The 15,045-nt window shown below is 39.4% G+C and overlaps 1 protein-coding gene across 2 annotated transcripts in view; it reads left to right on the forward strand.

Moving 5' to 3' along the window:
• Positions 1–15,045, forward strand: part of CCSER1 (coiled-coil serine rich protein 1) — a 731,922-nt gene that overhangs the window by 124,518 nt on the left and 592,359 nt on the right. The gene's annotated exons all lie outside the window — the stretch shown is intronic.

Here is a 15,045-nt window from a genome sequence, read left to right on the forward strand (position 1 = left end):
GCTACAATAATTTGTATATAGTTCTCTGACAGCTTAGGATTCTCACCTGTCTGAAGTGAATACAGATTTAAAGAAGAAAAACCTCTCCCTTCTGTTAGTAACAGCAGGCTACCTATGATTATGCTGGTACATGCTCATTGTTTCAGGAGCTGTAAGGATGGATACAGGGGTTTAGTGGCTGGTATGGCAGCACAGACAAACCTGTTTAAGAACCTCTGACAAATTAAGAGTTCCATCTCTCTCTGTCTTTTTCTTGTTTTAGTCAGTTCCACTGGGTGAATGTTTGCTCAAATTACAATACAATAGAATTAAGCAATTGCCTGGTATGGCTGAATAAGGGAGGACCAGAAAGGAAAGGCGCTGTGTTCTGCTCCCAGCTGTGCAGCCATCTTGCTCTGTGCAAGAATTTCACCTGTCTCTGATTTCTCTCCTAAAAGCAATAGGATGTTGAGTTGGTCTGTATTAATTAGTATATGGAAAGTAATCACAGAATTTGATTGTGTAGCAAGCAAATGAGTTTTATGAGCACTGGAACTAGGGAAACCTGACTTGCAAGGGGATTTATGTTTTGGGACAGATGGATCAATGTCAGTATCACAGAAAGATGTAGGATTCAGCTGAAACTTGCTGCAGTCGAGGCAAAAAGGGTATTCCATACCTACCGTTGTAAGGTGTTTGTACAGCACTTCTGCTCATAACAGATACAGTGCTTGAATCTTACTCTTCCATCTAAATATCTGCTGTTGCTTAGTTTGTGCATTTTGCCTTTAAGACTACCGCTTTTCTGTCCAGTTCAGTTAATGTTGGTAAAGAGGTTTAAAACTTCCTGGGAAAAGAACAAAAAAAGTCTGTGCTTAGACAATAGGATGACATCAACCTTATTCTTTAGGAAAGTAGGCTAATAAGTTGTCATTTGTAAAAGTTACATGTGCGCTTCCACTGTAGAATAGTAGTACTGCATAGTACTGAACACCAGAACAGCATTTACATGTGCTGGCTTTATCATAATGACTACACTTGCTTTGTGACTCTAATAAATAGAAGGAAAGCCAAAACTATTTTTTGGCTTAATCCAGTCTATACATACAGAATCAAGGCAGTAGAAGGTATGGGCATTGGTGTTTGATCAGATTTCTTTTGCTCAGCACATCCAATAGTATCTAATCTTTACGTAGGTTCTACTGTGTATTTCTAAAACCTCTTTCCTCTTATTTTACCCTAAAAGCAACAGCAGCTATAGAAGGTGCTTACATGCAGAAAGGCATCTTAAAATAGGAATATTGACCAAGAAAGAACATGTCAGTCTATTCTGGATGTGTGAAGATGTCTGCTACTCCTTATAGAAAGTGTTATTAGAACCTGTTGACTGAAGTGAAGTTTGAATCTGGGTGAAAATCACGGCAACAAGAGAAAATCAAGTAGTTTTAGCATCACTAATGTTGGTATAGTACAAGTACTATAGAAAGTACTATACTCACAAGTGTAGTAGAAGTGCTTCCTCACTCTAGTAAACCCTTGAAAATAATGGCAATCTGCCATGGCTAAGACAGTAAATATTTACTGTGTATTACTTCAGTTTATTCTGTAAGGTCCTGACTACAAAGACATTGAGGACTGGTCTCATTTAACAGTCCAAGAAGTTCTTAGCATAAATTTGAGTATTAAGTTTATGTGTTATGCTGAATAACGTTTTGTGATAAGTATTCTCCAGGTTAGTTTATTGTGATGGCCCTACTGAAGCTTAGTCCATGAGGATCTAGTTTATTCATACTATGGGATAAAAACCTATCCTTAGCACTGAGCAAGTCTGGATTTTTGTGGTGTTACGTGTTTAGACTGGGAAGGAAACAGCAATATTTTGTTAACTGAACCTATAAATGCTGCTATCCTATTCAAAACAGAACAGAAGACTATGTTTTACCTCTTCCTGAAAGAAAATCATAACTGTACAAAAGAAACCTGCCCTGAGATGTATGTATTGCTGATTCTTTTTAAACCTAGACTTTTGACCAAGAGGCTACCTTATTTTAGGCCTCTTAAGAGTATGCCCTAAGCACCTAGCCGTTACAAATAATGAGAGCATTGATTTGCTGAAAGGAAAAAATACCCAAAACTGGAGCGCATTAGACTACTAAATTAAAAATTTATTCTAATTAGTGCTGGGGGGACTGCTTTCTACCGTACTAAATTAGGCAGCTGGGAATTAATGGCAAGTGAAAATCATTATAATGACAGTCTTTTTTGGTAAGGATTTGGGAAAGTTTCTGACAGTGTCACCATGACCTCAAAGAGTTTCAGTTGCTCTCTACACTGAAGATGCATAAATGTTGATTAGTGAAAAAGGTCTTTGGAGTACTTTCTAGCAGAGCTAAGTCTTTCCTGACTGTCTTAGGTCTGATGTCTAACTTGTCAGTGTAATAAGCTGCCCATCCCTGCTTGTTCAAATAGCAGACTTGTCATGTGCTCAGGATGAACTGGATGTATGATATTTAATGGCAAACCAGAGAGTGTTTAACAAGTAAATTGCTGATTAAGTGAGTGCACATTTTCATTCGTTGTCCTTTTAAACAAAAAATATGCTATTGCTTTGCTATTCTTTATTATATGCACATTATTTCTGTTAAATTTATAGGAAGAATGGGAATGTCAAAGAAATACTGCAGATGCCATTTAAACTGCAAAGCTACACAGTGAACAGAAATAAATAGAAACAGAATTATGGGAAAAAGACCCATAAGCAGAGTGAAGAACAGGTTTCATGCTTCGCTTTGTGGCAAATCCAGTACATAGCTTTTTAGAATACTGTTTTCTTTTGGAGAACCAGACACTGATACAATCACTACAATACATGTATAACATTATTTGGGCTCCGTATGTATGTATATATAATATATGTTATAGGTAACATTATTATTTGAGCTTTCACTGGTTAGAATGCATCAGCAATTACATTTTCCTGATCTGATAAACCTGACATTAGTCTGATTTGTAAACAGCTATATTGACTGAAATTACCAAAAGATTGGATGTCCTGCCAGCAAGTAACAGTTTGTGATGCAATTAACATTACTAAGGGCTACGTTATACTGAGAATGAACTGTGAGTTCATTGCCTTACAAAGGGAATCATCTTTAGCTGCTTCTTTGGGCTCTGAAGCAGTAATAAAACTAGTGCTGTTGTTGGGGTAGGCTGAACAGGCAGAGGTACCCAAAAGCTGAAGGACTAGCCTAAATATCTGCCCTGACCTTAGTTCGAGGAGTGTTATACCTCTCCAAGGGTGTTGTGTTCTCAGGTATTTCCACTTTGCTCCTACAAGGAGATCGTCCCCTTAAGAGGGTACTGACTTCATCGACAGGTTTTTTTTTTTTTTTTTTTTGAGGCAAATGCTGTCACACAACCAGATTCTGTTGGTTATCCCCAGTTGTGGTTGGCAAAGTGACTTGCAGCTGAATGTACAGGTTTGGTCGTCTCTGAATTCGGACATAAAGGCCAGGTGACCTCTGCTACATGTATACTGTTCTCTTCTTAAGCTGGGCATGCCTGGCAAACTGAATCTTTCTGTTCAGTTTAAGCACCTGTGTAAGTCATGGGAAAGAATTGGACACTGTTCCATAGGTATTCATGCTGTTCTTCTGTTCTGATGTCTAGGGAGCTAAATGTTTCTTAGAAGAAAATGCACGTATGGATACTGAAAGAGAGAGTAATTTTAAGCATCGAAGAGTTTGGAAAGTACAGAGGAGAAGTAACAAAGCCTGTAAAATGTATGCATTACAGAAGTTCCAGCAAGGGGTGGTTGTTTCTCAGTCTCTGAGATTTAGCTACCTCTCCAGGATGGAATATTGTATTTTGTACTGCTGATGTTAGTCAAAGCTTGTTACAGGTTGCCTTGCTTCCTTAAGTTCCCAATTCACTGCCTATTCAACTGCAATAACAAAAAAAATCTGTCTTCTGGACCAGTAATTACCATTACAGTTTTTCTTCAAAACAAAAAAAAAAAACAAAAAAAAAACCAAAAAAAAAAACCAAAGAAAGTGAGGAAAAGTATGCACTAGTGGAAAAATGACATTTGAGCAGAAGCCTTTCTCAAAGAATGATTTAAAACCCTGTTTACCAGAGCAGCCGTAGACCAAAGTTACCATGGAAACAGAAAGAATTCAAATAATATTAGCAATAGCATATCTATTATGATATTGCATTAACAATGCTATAGTAAAGGCTCACTTGTGGTTTCATTTACAGGGCTCACTTTTTAGTGATTTATCACCAATATTACAGGCTACAAATTAGAATTAGAAACAGAAGGTTCAGCCTTGAATTGGCTTATAATAATATTGGGAGGGAAAAAGTATTAAATTTTCCTGTTACTAGACAAAAAGATTTTATTTATTTAATCATATGTCTAGGAGAGTTTTGAGTTTTTCATATGTAGCAAATTCTTAGTCTTTTTTTAGAAATAAAATAATGCTCAAGCCATAAAATAGATTATCTTCATTTGGCATCCAGAAGTGCTGACTGCAACAGTATAGATGATCAACTAGAACTGTGACGTTTTGGGGAGAGGTTATTTGCAAGAAGAATCAATCTTGTTCTTGAGCTCGGTATCATACATGTACCTTTTCCTGCATTGCTTTTCAGAAATACTGACAACACATGCTAAACAATGTTAGTCCTGTTTGGGGAAATGGGTCTTGAATTCAACTGTCTCTGCCAGATGAATGTGGCTGGTGCTGGATGGTGGCAGAAGGAGAATTGTTCTCATGTGGTTTGTCAGAAGAATAATATTCTTTAAAGAGGTTGCCATGGTTTGCCCCTTAGGAGTGGTGGTGGTTTATCAAGATTAGAAGTGCTAAGGTTCTCCCTTCTGTATCCCCTGAATTTAAATGTTTCTCTTTTTGGCAGCCAGGTCCTCACTAGCTGTATGGTTTTATCCTTTTTTTTTTTTTTTTTTTTCCCCTCTCTGTGTACTACTGGCCAAGAAAAGGCAAAAATGAAATTGAAGATTGATTAGGTGTCATAAAACAATTTTTGACCCTTTAAATGTTGGCTGAAGCATTGACTTGGGTGCTGTCAGGACACAGCCAGAAGCTTCTAGTTGCCAAAGTCTCAATTGCCAAATAGTTTAGCCATAAGTTATGTGTTTAGTTTGACTGTGTTTGGAAAAATTTACCTGACCAATCCATGTGTTGAATAACCTGTTGTACTTGCATCTCTAAGGTATATACAAATAAGCTTCACAGAATGTTCTAAATTATATCCTATATAAGTGCAAGATAGAGATACGCAAGGAGCTTTTTCTGTGTTTGGCAGAAAAATCTGGCACACGAGATGTAGAAAACTTTCCCAAAGCTATATGATGATAATGACTGCACTAGAATGCTTGCATAGCGCTTTGCCTATTACAAAAGCTGTAAAAACATTCACTAATCCACAAAGCAAATTATGTGTTGCAGATGTATCCCTCTGCTGGGAGGAAAGCATATGCATGTATAAGTGAAGAGAAGAAAAAAAAAAAAATCTATTAAAGGAGGCTTTATTTGGTCATTGTAAGCTTTATTGCATTTCTTTGACTGTATTTTCACACTTTCTTAATGGAAGAATTTTTTTTTCTAGGATTCTGTTAATGAAATTATAGATTGATGTATGAAAAATGTATACACCTTCTTCTTTTTGAACACAGAAAATCCAGTTGTCTTGATTCTGTTTACAGCCAAAGTGAATCTGAGCGCTCTAGAATTGTTTGAAAGAGTGGCAGTCAGCAAAGTGCCTGTCTGGCTGAAATGATACTGATTTTCATTTTATTCACAGACTCAGATCTCAAGCTTTCTGGTGCGCGTAAGCTTGTGCACATTCTAAATGTGGCTTTTACTTTGATATTCTATAGCTAGGTAATTCAAGGTTAGGTGATTGCTGTCTTTATCAGCTTTGTCAAGAGCTGATCGTTATCTAGGGTTGACTTGAACCTGGATTTATTAGAACACTTTAATAATTTTTTTTATAAAGTACGCTAAATTTTAAATGCTGAGGGCACCAGTTGCCTCCCAGCTCTCTAAGAGCTATTTGTCTGTGCAGCTGGCCTGCATGTTACAAGTGGGTGTGTTCACATACATGTACATGTATGTAAGTGTAGGAATTAAGATGGCTGCGATGGGGCTGTTTAGGAGACTGACAAATGAGGCCAGTTTCACTGGGGTGCAGGTACTGGTGATGGTGGTGGTCCTTACTGTTGCCCTCACTGAGGCTGTGGGGGCCACACTCCTGTGCTCTCAGGTGTTGGAAACTGGAGCCAACACCTGCTGCTTCCTTCCCCTATCTTTGCTCATCCTTGGTGGTTTTGTGCTTCTCAGCCTCCTCCCCAAAAGGAAAGGGAGGAGACCTTGTCTGTGTCTCCCATAGGTCACCTTATTTTTGGGACCAGGACTAGTTCTGGTTCCATCACACACCTTTCCTGCCTGTTATACCTCCTTTGTTGTCATCTTGCCATGTTTTTTTGCTCGCATGTTTTCCTGTACATCATTTGTGCAAGTGTGCCACCATTCTCTGTTTGAGTCTTTGGAGTTGCATGTTATATTGCATGTTGCATGTGCTTAGCAGGGTTATAAAATACATTTATGTTGTTACCAGTTATGCTATTAGTGGCATTGCTGTGTTACAAAACATACATACACTGGCTATTGCCCCTCCATTTTAATGTGTGTATCTTTGAGTTCACACATTAGTGAGCAAATGTGTGAACTCAAAGCAAATAGTAAGTGCGTCTTTGGTTATACCTGCAAAGGTGAATCCATTGGCATTCATGGGTGCGCTCTTAGAGGCACCCATCAGTGCTACAGTAGGGTCACCAACTCATGGCTTTCAGCTGCATGTTATTCTCACCAGTGCTGTAGCATTCCGATGACCCAACAGCAACAAAGGTATCCAAGACCAGCTGGCAGCATCTACAGCTGCTATGTAGGAAGATAAGCCCTTGTACGTTTGCAGTGGGAGGTGGGCTAGTGGACCACTGGGTGTCAAAGTACCCTACCATATGATCCCTATGCATGTGTCGTGGTTTAACCCCAGCTGGCAACTAAGCCCCACACAGCCACTCGCTCACTCTCCCCCGCAGTGGGATGGCGGAGAGAATCGGAAGAGTAAAAGTGAGAACACTCGTGGGTTGAGATAAAGACAGTTTAATAGGTAAAGCAAAAGCTGCGCATGCAAGCAAAGCAAAACAAGGAATTCATTCACTCCTTCCCATGGGCAGGCAGGTGTTCAGCCATCTCCAGGAAAGCAGGCCTCCATCACGCGTAACGGTTACTCGGGAAGACAGATGCCATTGCTCCGAACGTCCCCCCAGTCCTCCTTCTTCCCCCAGCTCTATATGCTGAGCATAATGTCATATGGTATGGGATATCCCTTTGGTGAGTTAGGGTCAGCTGTCCCAGCCGTGTCCCCTCCCAACTTCTTGTGCACCTGGCAGAGCATGGGAAGATGAAAAGTCCTTGATTCAGTAAAGGCACTACTGAGCAACAACTAAAACACTTCTATATTATCAACACTGTTTACAGCACAAATGCAAAACATAGCCCCATACTAGCTACTATGAAGACAATTAACCCTATCCCAGCCAAACCCAGCACATTCTCCACCCCTTATTCTATACCATTTACATCATGCTCAGGTCTCACACCATCCAATACATTCTCATTATCCACCACCACCCTTCCCATCCTTTGATATAATACACAGATACCATTCCCTTAGTCTATGGACCACCCCTGTGAAATGTGTGTAAAATGTCCATAAATGTCCACAAAATGTCCACTGAGTTCATTTAGTCCATGACTTTGGGCTCCATCTGTTATGGTGGTCACTCAGGACAGGAGAGGTGCTATGTTGCGTGGTTATTGGGCACCAGAGCCAGCTCGGTTTGGGTCACTGCTGCACTTGCACTGCTTCTTGTAAGGCTTGTCCTCCATTGGTTCAGGTGGTTCCAGCTATAGTAATTCCTATAACATGCAACTCAAATCATGGGTTACAACAATTTAAAGGTATATCCATTACAATCTCCACCCCTCATCCCTTTGGGCCAGGTTATAGGGTGCTTAGTTGCCGGCTGGGGTTAAACCACGACAGTGCTGTCCTAATGACAGGAGAGCTGATTAACAAGGGGGGAGTGAACATTGGTGCTGTACATTGACGTGTTATTTGCTCGAATGCCTTTGCCTGTGCACTTCTGACAGTAGGTGCCACTTCTCCCTGTCATCTGATCCTGACTAACATTGTGGCCGGACAGGAGCACGGTCAGCTCCTGTTCCTGCTGCCAGCGGTGCTTGGGCTTTGCATTGTATTACACTTTTGGCTTCAGCAAGCTGACCATATTGTGGCAGAATGAACCCTGTGTGGGTGTGCAAACTGAGACCTGTTAGGCGAGTCCATTAGTTATAATCACTCAGGCAAAAGGAGCATCGTTGCAGACATTGATTTAATGCACAGAGAGAATCGAAAGGGTAGAAACAAGAATAGGATTGAAAATACTGCGCTTCTCTTACACAGCCAAAAGCATGTGTGCAAAAATATTTTGAAGAATAGTATGATGGATCTGAGCTCTATAGTTAGACAGTTCCCTCCACTGATAATTTTCTGTCTTTGGGTCTTAAGGGCACGTTAATTTATAATATAAATGGATTTCCACACTTTAGCTACAGAAAAATGTTCTTACCAAATGTTACAAGATGTATTTTTTCCTTTCTAAAGTCTCTAGTTTATTTGAGTAGGGAATAACATGCTTTTTGGGTGGTGCTATTCAGGAAAAAAGAACACTTGTAAGCTGCTCTTGGTATGTGAAAGGCATCCATAAGCTTTACATTTGATACAGAGATTTTTAGGCTGTTGGCAGGGATTCTGTGTTTTTAAAGGTTTTTCTGTTTGCTGGGTTTTGTGTCCTTTCATTTTCCCTTTGAAGTGTGTGGGAGAGTGCAGAAGGGGAAATACTTCATTATGTCCATGAATTATTCAGGTACGGTTCTAGGAGTTAACATTACTTTAAATAGCTCAAGGTCTTTCTTTTTCCTTGAGTATATGTCAGTTTTCATTCTTATGCTGATTGTATGCCATGTTTCTTTGCTGAATACAATTTTGATGAAGTACTATCTTTTGGCAATCCCTAGAAATCATTTCAAACTTGAAGTAAGTATTTAATTCTGATCTTTTCCAGCATCAGATATGCGGTGACCCTGAGTAGATACAGGTGAATTGTCATACATATGTCTTTACAAAAGAATCAAATTATTCTCCCTAGAGTGTGTTTTCTACATGCTCCCGCAAAAGCATTGATCTCAAATAGCACCCCACATAAATTCCTACAGTGAAGAAAAAAAGGAATCTATAATATTAAATACTAACATAATTAAATACTAACATAGCTGTTTTTCTCTGAGAGGATTTTTAGAAACCACATTTAGTGCATCATTTCAATGGGGAGGCATGAACACTAAATCCTAATGTTTTGAAAAACAACCCCAATACGATATGAAGATCTATATTCAGAAAACAGTTAAGAACAATAACCCAGAGGAGGATGATCAGAAAGATGTGTAGAGGCCCATATGGGGAGAAAGGAAAACAAAACAGAACCCAAAGCATTTTTTTTGAAAAGTGAGTTTTTAAAATTTTGTTCTTGTAGTTCTAAAAATATCTTTGAAAATCCAATGATCCCCACATAATCACTTATGCAAATGAGATCCGGGCTATTATGTCAAGGGAAAAAAGCTTCAAAAAATGATTCCTCTGGATTTTAGGGCTTTCCTGATGTAGTCTAAAGTGGCAGTGAAGTGGGATTACAGATTCTTGAGGAGAAATGCATCTGTATACAACGTAGCTAATGATGAAGAACGGCGTTTCAAAGAGGGATGCCTGTGACCAAAGCTCGTCTGCTTGGTTTGAATTCTGGTAGCGGCGAGTATTTTGCATAGGTATGCACTAGGGGAAGTGCAGTGACAAAACGCTTTCCAGGAAAAATAGTGTGTTTGCTGAGCACAGGTGCAAAGCTTGATCAAAAGATACATTAAAGATTAAAATGTAGTCGATATGTTCAGGTTCATGATCATAAAGTTATATCAGTGTACGTATAACCTGAGTTAACTTTCAGTGACTTCTGTGAATACTATCTTCAGCCATACATGTACCTGACAAATGTTTATGAACTGAGTAATCGCAAACATGTCAGTGCTTCAGTCTTGTAGCTTCATTAAGTTGCTTACTGGACCTCAGGTTCTCAATGGTCTTGAACAATCTCCAAGCAATAGTCAAGATTCTGTTGCAGTATCACTATACTGTAATGAAATGGAAATCTCAGTCACCTGTGTAAAAGAATCCTGAAAAACACTGGAAAATGCCAGCCCCCAGTGACAACCTGTGTGTGGATACACAAAAGCACTGGTCAGAAAAAGAATCTGCATCCCCTTGCTTGGAAAAACAAAATTTGTCAGGGCCGAATCTCCCTCAAGATACCAACATAGAAAATGAAAAAGAAACAGAAGCCATTGAACATCATATTGACTAGGGACCCTGCATGTTAATTAGAATAAAATTACAAAATAATGTTTACAACTCTCCAAAGATGCTGGTAACGACAGAGAACCTGGGTCTGCTGCCTTTAGGACCTTGCTGCTACTTTATTATTTCAATAGTATGGGAGCAAGAAGTCTAGAATGAAAATGTGTGAAAACATCAAGAAATGAATCTTTTGATTGTTGCCATTGATTGCTGGCTGTTCAAATGGGCAGATTTGTCACCTAAACCCAATTATTAATCTTGGTTTTGCATATTAGTTGTAAATATTCTGTTCTGCATGGATTTACCCTGCCTTGTTTATATATATTGTGCAATTGATATGATTTTTGCTAGGTCCATTTTGGAATTGAATTGCATTGCGTAACAAAATAATATGCTTTAGTGTATTTTTATATTCATATGTATGTTTTATTGTCATATTTGAATACCAGAGTAGTCAATTTTTAGAGGAGTATAATATAATTCCATAAGCAGTAATTTCACTAGGTATTTATATGTGTAAATTGGTTATTTGGAGTAATAATTAAAAAACCCCTGCATAGTAAAGGGGGCTTCATAAAGAAATGTTATTTGCTTTTTGTTGTTTGATTTAGCCTAATAGTAGATTTGAGACCTGTTATGTTGGGCACTTTATATGTATATACTACTAAAGCTGTTTTTATTTATTCCAGCTTTCAAACTCATTTGAAGTGTTGTAGACTCTGAGCTGGAACAGGTCTAAAAATAATGAAATACTTGACTATTCTGGATAAGGACTGAAAATTCATGTATTATGCATTAGATTTCTTTTCAGTGATTATAAGAAGGGAAGCTGGGAAGAGAGAAAGATGGAGGTAGAGAGGGAACTAAGGTAGGAAGGAAGGCCCCTTCAGCAACCCTGAGAAAACTTACTATCCAGATGCACGCTGTCTGGCTGAGAGGAACTGTATGTCTATTGTCTCTATCCCTGTAATGTTTCTGAACTATATCCATGCAAATCACTGCATATCTTTCGATAATAAAATGATTCTTAGGTCATATTTCTTAAGAACATTAAGAATATCTGGGCCCAGTCACAACTAAATTGAGTACCATTGAGTTCAATGAGCTTTGTGTAAGATACCTAGCTGTTGGATGAAAACCAGCAGTTTATACTTCTTGTTGCTGAAAGGATTTTAAATATGAAAATTGTTACTGAAAAGTTAGTGATGCCATGAAATATTCTTGGATTAGCATCCTGTTCTGCTACAGCCATTATCAGTTATCAAAAGCAGCCTGAACTGTTGTACAAGTTACTGCTTTTTATTCTGAATTAGTAACATTTAAAATATCACTGTTAAACGCTTGTTTAAATAGAAACTTGTTTAAATGACGGTGGTAGTTCACCAAGTCAAAGGTGGAAAGAGTGGTAGGTAAACTGGGGCTGCAGCCTGGCTTGACCAGGAGAACCTGAGAGACGTGGGCAAATGATTGACTAGATAAGTCTGTTCGCATGTTCTTCTTGCAGATTATGATCAACTTCTAGATCAATTGGAAGAAAAAAGCACCATTTTGTTAATTTCGGGTCCGTTATAAAGGCAAAATGGTGGTAGAAGTCAAGCAGACGCCAGAAGTAGGAAATATGTCTTAAGGCTTCTAAGGGGCTATTACAGAGTCAATAAAGAGGCTTTTGCTGCAGAGCTTCTGCCTTAACTAAATGGTTTGCCTCCTGGAATAAATAAAAGGTATGTCACCGTAAATAGACCACAAATGTTTCCTTGGGACCTTGATGGAAGCATTCATTTCTTTTTCTTTATGTAGCAAAGCCTTGAAACTATTCACTTTGAATGCACTTTAGGGCTTGATCTCTCTCTCTTTTATTTTTTTTAAATTTAATTGTGGTGTTCTTCAAAGAATGCAGCAGCAGTGGTGAGGGGGGGAACAGGGAAAGGGTCAAGAGATATTAAACCTAAAAAGAAATTAGAATTGTTACTAATTGTCATAGCAACAAAGAAGTAATGGATCCTGGCAAGGAGTCACAGGGGTGGAGGACGTTGGTGTGCACTCGCAGTGGTACTGCTGAGCCGTTCTGCAGCATTAGGCAGGTCATTCTAGGAACACTTTTCTCTTACTATATTTTTCTAATTATATGTTTTCAGAAAACATTACTCAGTTAGGACAGCCCTGGGAACCTAACTAATGCTTTCTGCTTGGGTGTGCTTTTATGCATTCATGAGTCTGTTTCTGTTTTGTATCTGTGGAAGGACTCCACCTGCAGAGGTGGGTGATGAGAGGAGGGAAGCAGGTGGACTGCTGTAATTGACACCCCTGGCAGGTAGAGCAGCACGCTCTACCAAGCCCTCATCCTTGCCGTGATGGACAGTAGCTGCTTTAATTTGTTTATTCCCAGTTCTGTGATTTGTCCCTTTATTAAGAACAAGTGAACTCCTGGGGAAAGAGGGAGACTATTTCCCTGGAGGAGGGAAGATTAAACATGGGGGAGCTTTTCTGTGACACTTTAGCTTGTCTACTGTTGTTGGTGCAGTCAAAGACGCTGTAGGAAAGGGAAGGCAAGGGGGTTGCAGGTGCGTTCAGAAGGCAGCTGGGAGCACTCGGCTCAGGTGGACAAGCAGAGATGTTGCTGTGAGGAGCAGGGTGCACATCAGCCTCGCAGGACAGAGAGGATAGATGGAGCATGGTTTGCCTGCACTCTGAAGGTTATTGGAAGCAAAGACCTTCCTAAAAGGCAATATTATGCAGGGGGAGAGTTGTATACAAACTTCTTCCTTTTGGTCCATCTTACTTGGTGGAGTTTCTTCAGTTTAGAAAACTGTAGTTCCGTTTGTGTGTGTGTTTTTTCCAAATCAAATAGAATTTGTTTTTTGACGAAGGCTGTGAATCACTACATTTTCACAGGCAGTCTCCCAAGATTTCAGACAGTAAGTTACTGTAAGTTACATAAGTTACTGCACAAGATGTAGGAGATGCTCAATTAGCGTGAAATCATGCTTGTTACTACTGGTATGGCTCGTCAAAGGATGCTTAGCATTAATATCAATATGGGTTCAGTTGGTCAGCTGTAATATAGATGATAATTTTAAGGTAAAGAACAAACCTGTGTACTTCAACCTTTTTCCTTTTTGCCTCTGCTGGCATGAAAAACTTTTAGCTGTTGCTTAAAAATTGCAGGGATTGTTCTTCTGGACTTTGTCACCAAAATGCTTTTCTTACATTAATAAAAAGGTCTCTGCACTTGACAATTGCCAGTTTCTGTGCTTGGCATCTGTAAATATAGGAACAGCATTAGCAGTGGGTTCTGTATCTCAGAAGAGGTTTTCTTGTGCTGATGGCAAGTCAGGGAAAGAATGCAAGAAAAAGTCCTTGTGTTGCTTGCGTGGTGTTTGTGAAAGAGTAGAAAACAGAATTTGAAGAACTAATTGCTCAAAAGGGTTGAATAAGTGTAAGTTGAGTGTGAATAGTGGCATCTATTATGGGGGAAAATACTTCAAAGAATTCGAAGGAACATAAAAAAATATGGTTGGAACTGAAGTCAGGGAGGGCTTTTGCTAGTTTAATGTATAGTACTGTTATATTTCTCTGCTTTCTGTACAGCGGATTGCTATACAGAGATCTCGCAGACAGCTTGATACTTTGGGATGATCACCTGGCCTCTTTCTCACTGGATTCCCATGTTCTCTGGGTTACATTTGTGTTGGGAGCATGTGAGATGTATGGGGTGCCAGCATCTCATGCAGGATCTACTGACTTTTTTTGCCTGTGAATGGAGTGAAGAATTAAGCTTGTTGCAATATCACTTGTACATTTGCAAACAAAATGCCAGCTGGAGAATGCATGAATTATCTTTTATTAGAGGTTGGTGACTGTGGAGAAAATAATGATATTATCAGGTCAAAAGAAATGACCATAGAATAAAATACATGGGAAAAAAACGGAGAATGAATATCTCCTTTAATACATTGAGTATAGCAACTTTAGGTTGGTAGGGGCTAGAGAAAACAGTTGCCTTGTCACCTCATTTTCCAAAGTTACCCATGGAAAATGAGGTAAAGTTTGCCTCATTTGCCAAAGTTGAGTGTAGGAATGGGGAACAAGAAAGCAGTGGACTGTCCTGGTGTGGCTTTCCTTCTCCCTGCTGCTGTTTCTCCCTGGATGGCAGAGAAGAGAGGTTTTCTTCAGCCATGGCTCGCTGCGTGCGGCTCTGGCCCCCAGCAGTGTGTCTCTTCTGAAACTGATTGTCGTTCCTGTGTCTGGCCGCAGGCACTGGTTGTCCAGGCAGAGCTGTGCAAAGCCTGAACTGAATGCCATTTCATGACTCCAAATGAAGCCTAAATAGTGATGTTGCTGTACTCAGAGTTTACAGAGTGAAGATGTCTACCTGAGACATAACTAGTCATTTTATCCTCCGAGAAGCTGATCCTGTAGGGAAAAAGATAGTACAAAAAGCTACTCTTTTGCTCTCTTTTGACTGTAGCTCTGCCCACCGCCCCCCGACTTTCCAGACGTTGCATTGTA

This window comes from Mycteria americana, chromosome 4 (genome assembly GCF_035582795.1).
Source record: "Mycteria americana isolate JAX WOST 10 ecotype Jacksonville Zoo and Gardens chromosome 4, USCA_MyAme_1.0, whole genome shotgun sequence".
Lineage (NCBI taxonomy): Eukaryota > Metazoa > Chordata > Aves > Ciconiiformes > Ciconiidae > Mycteria > Mycteria americana.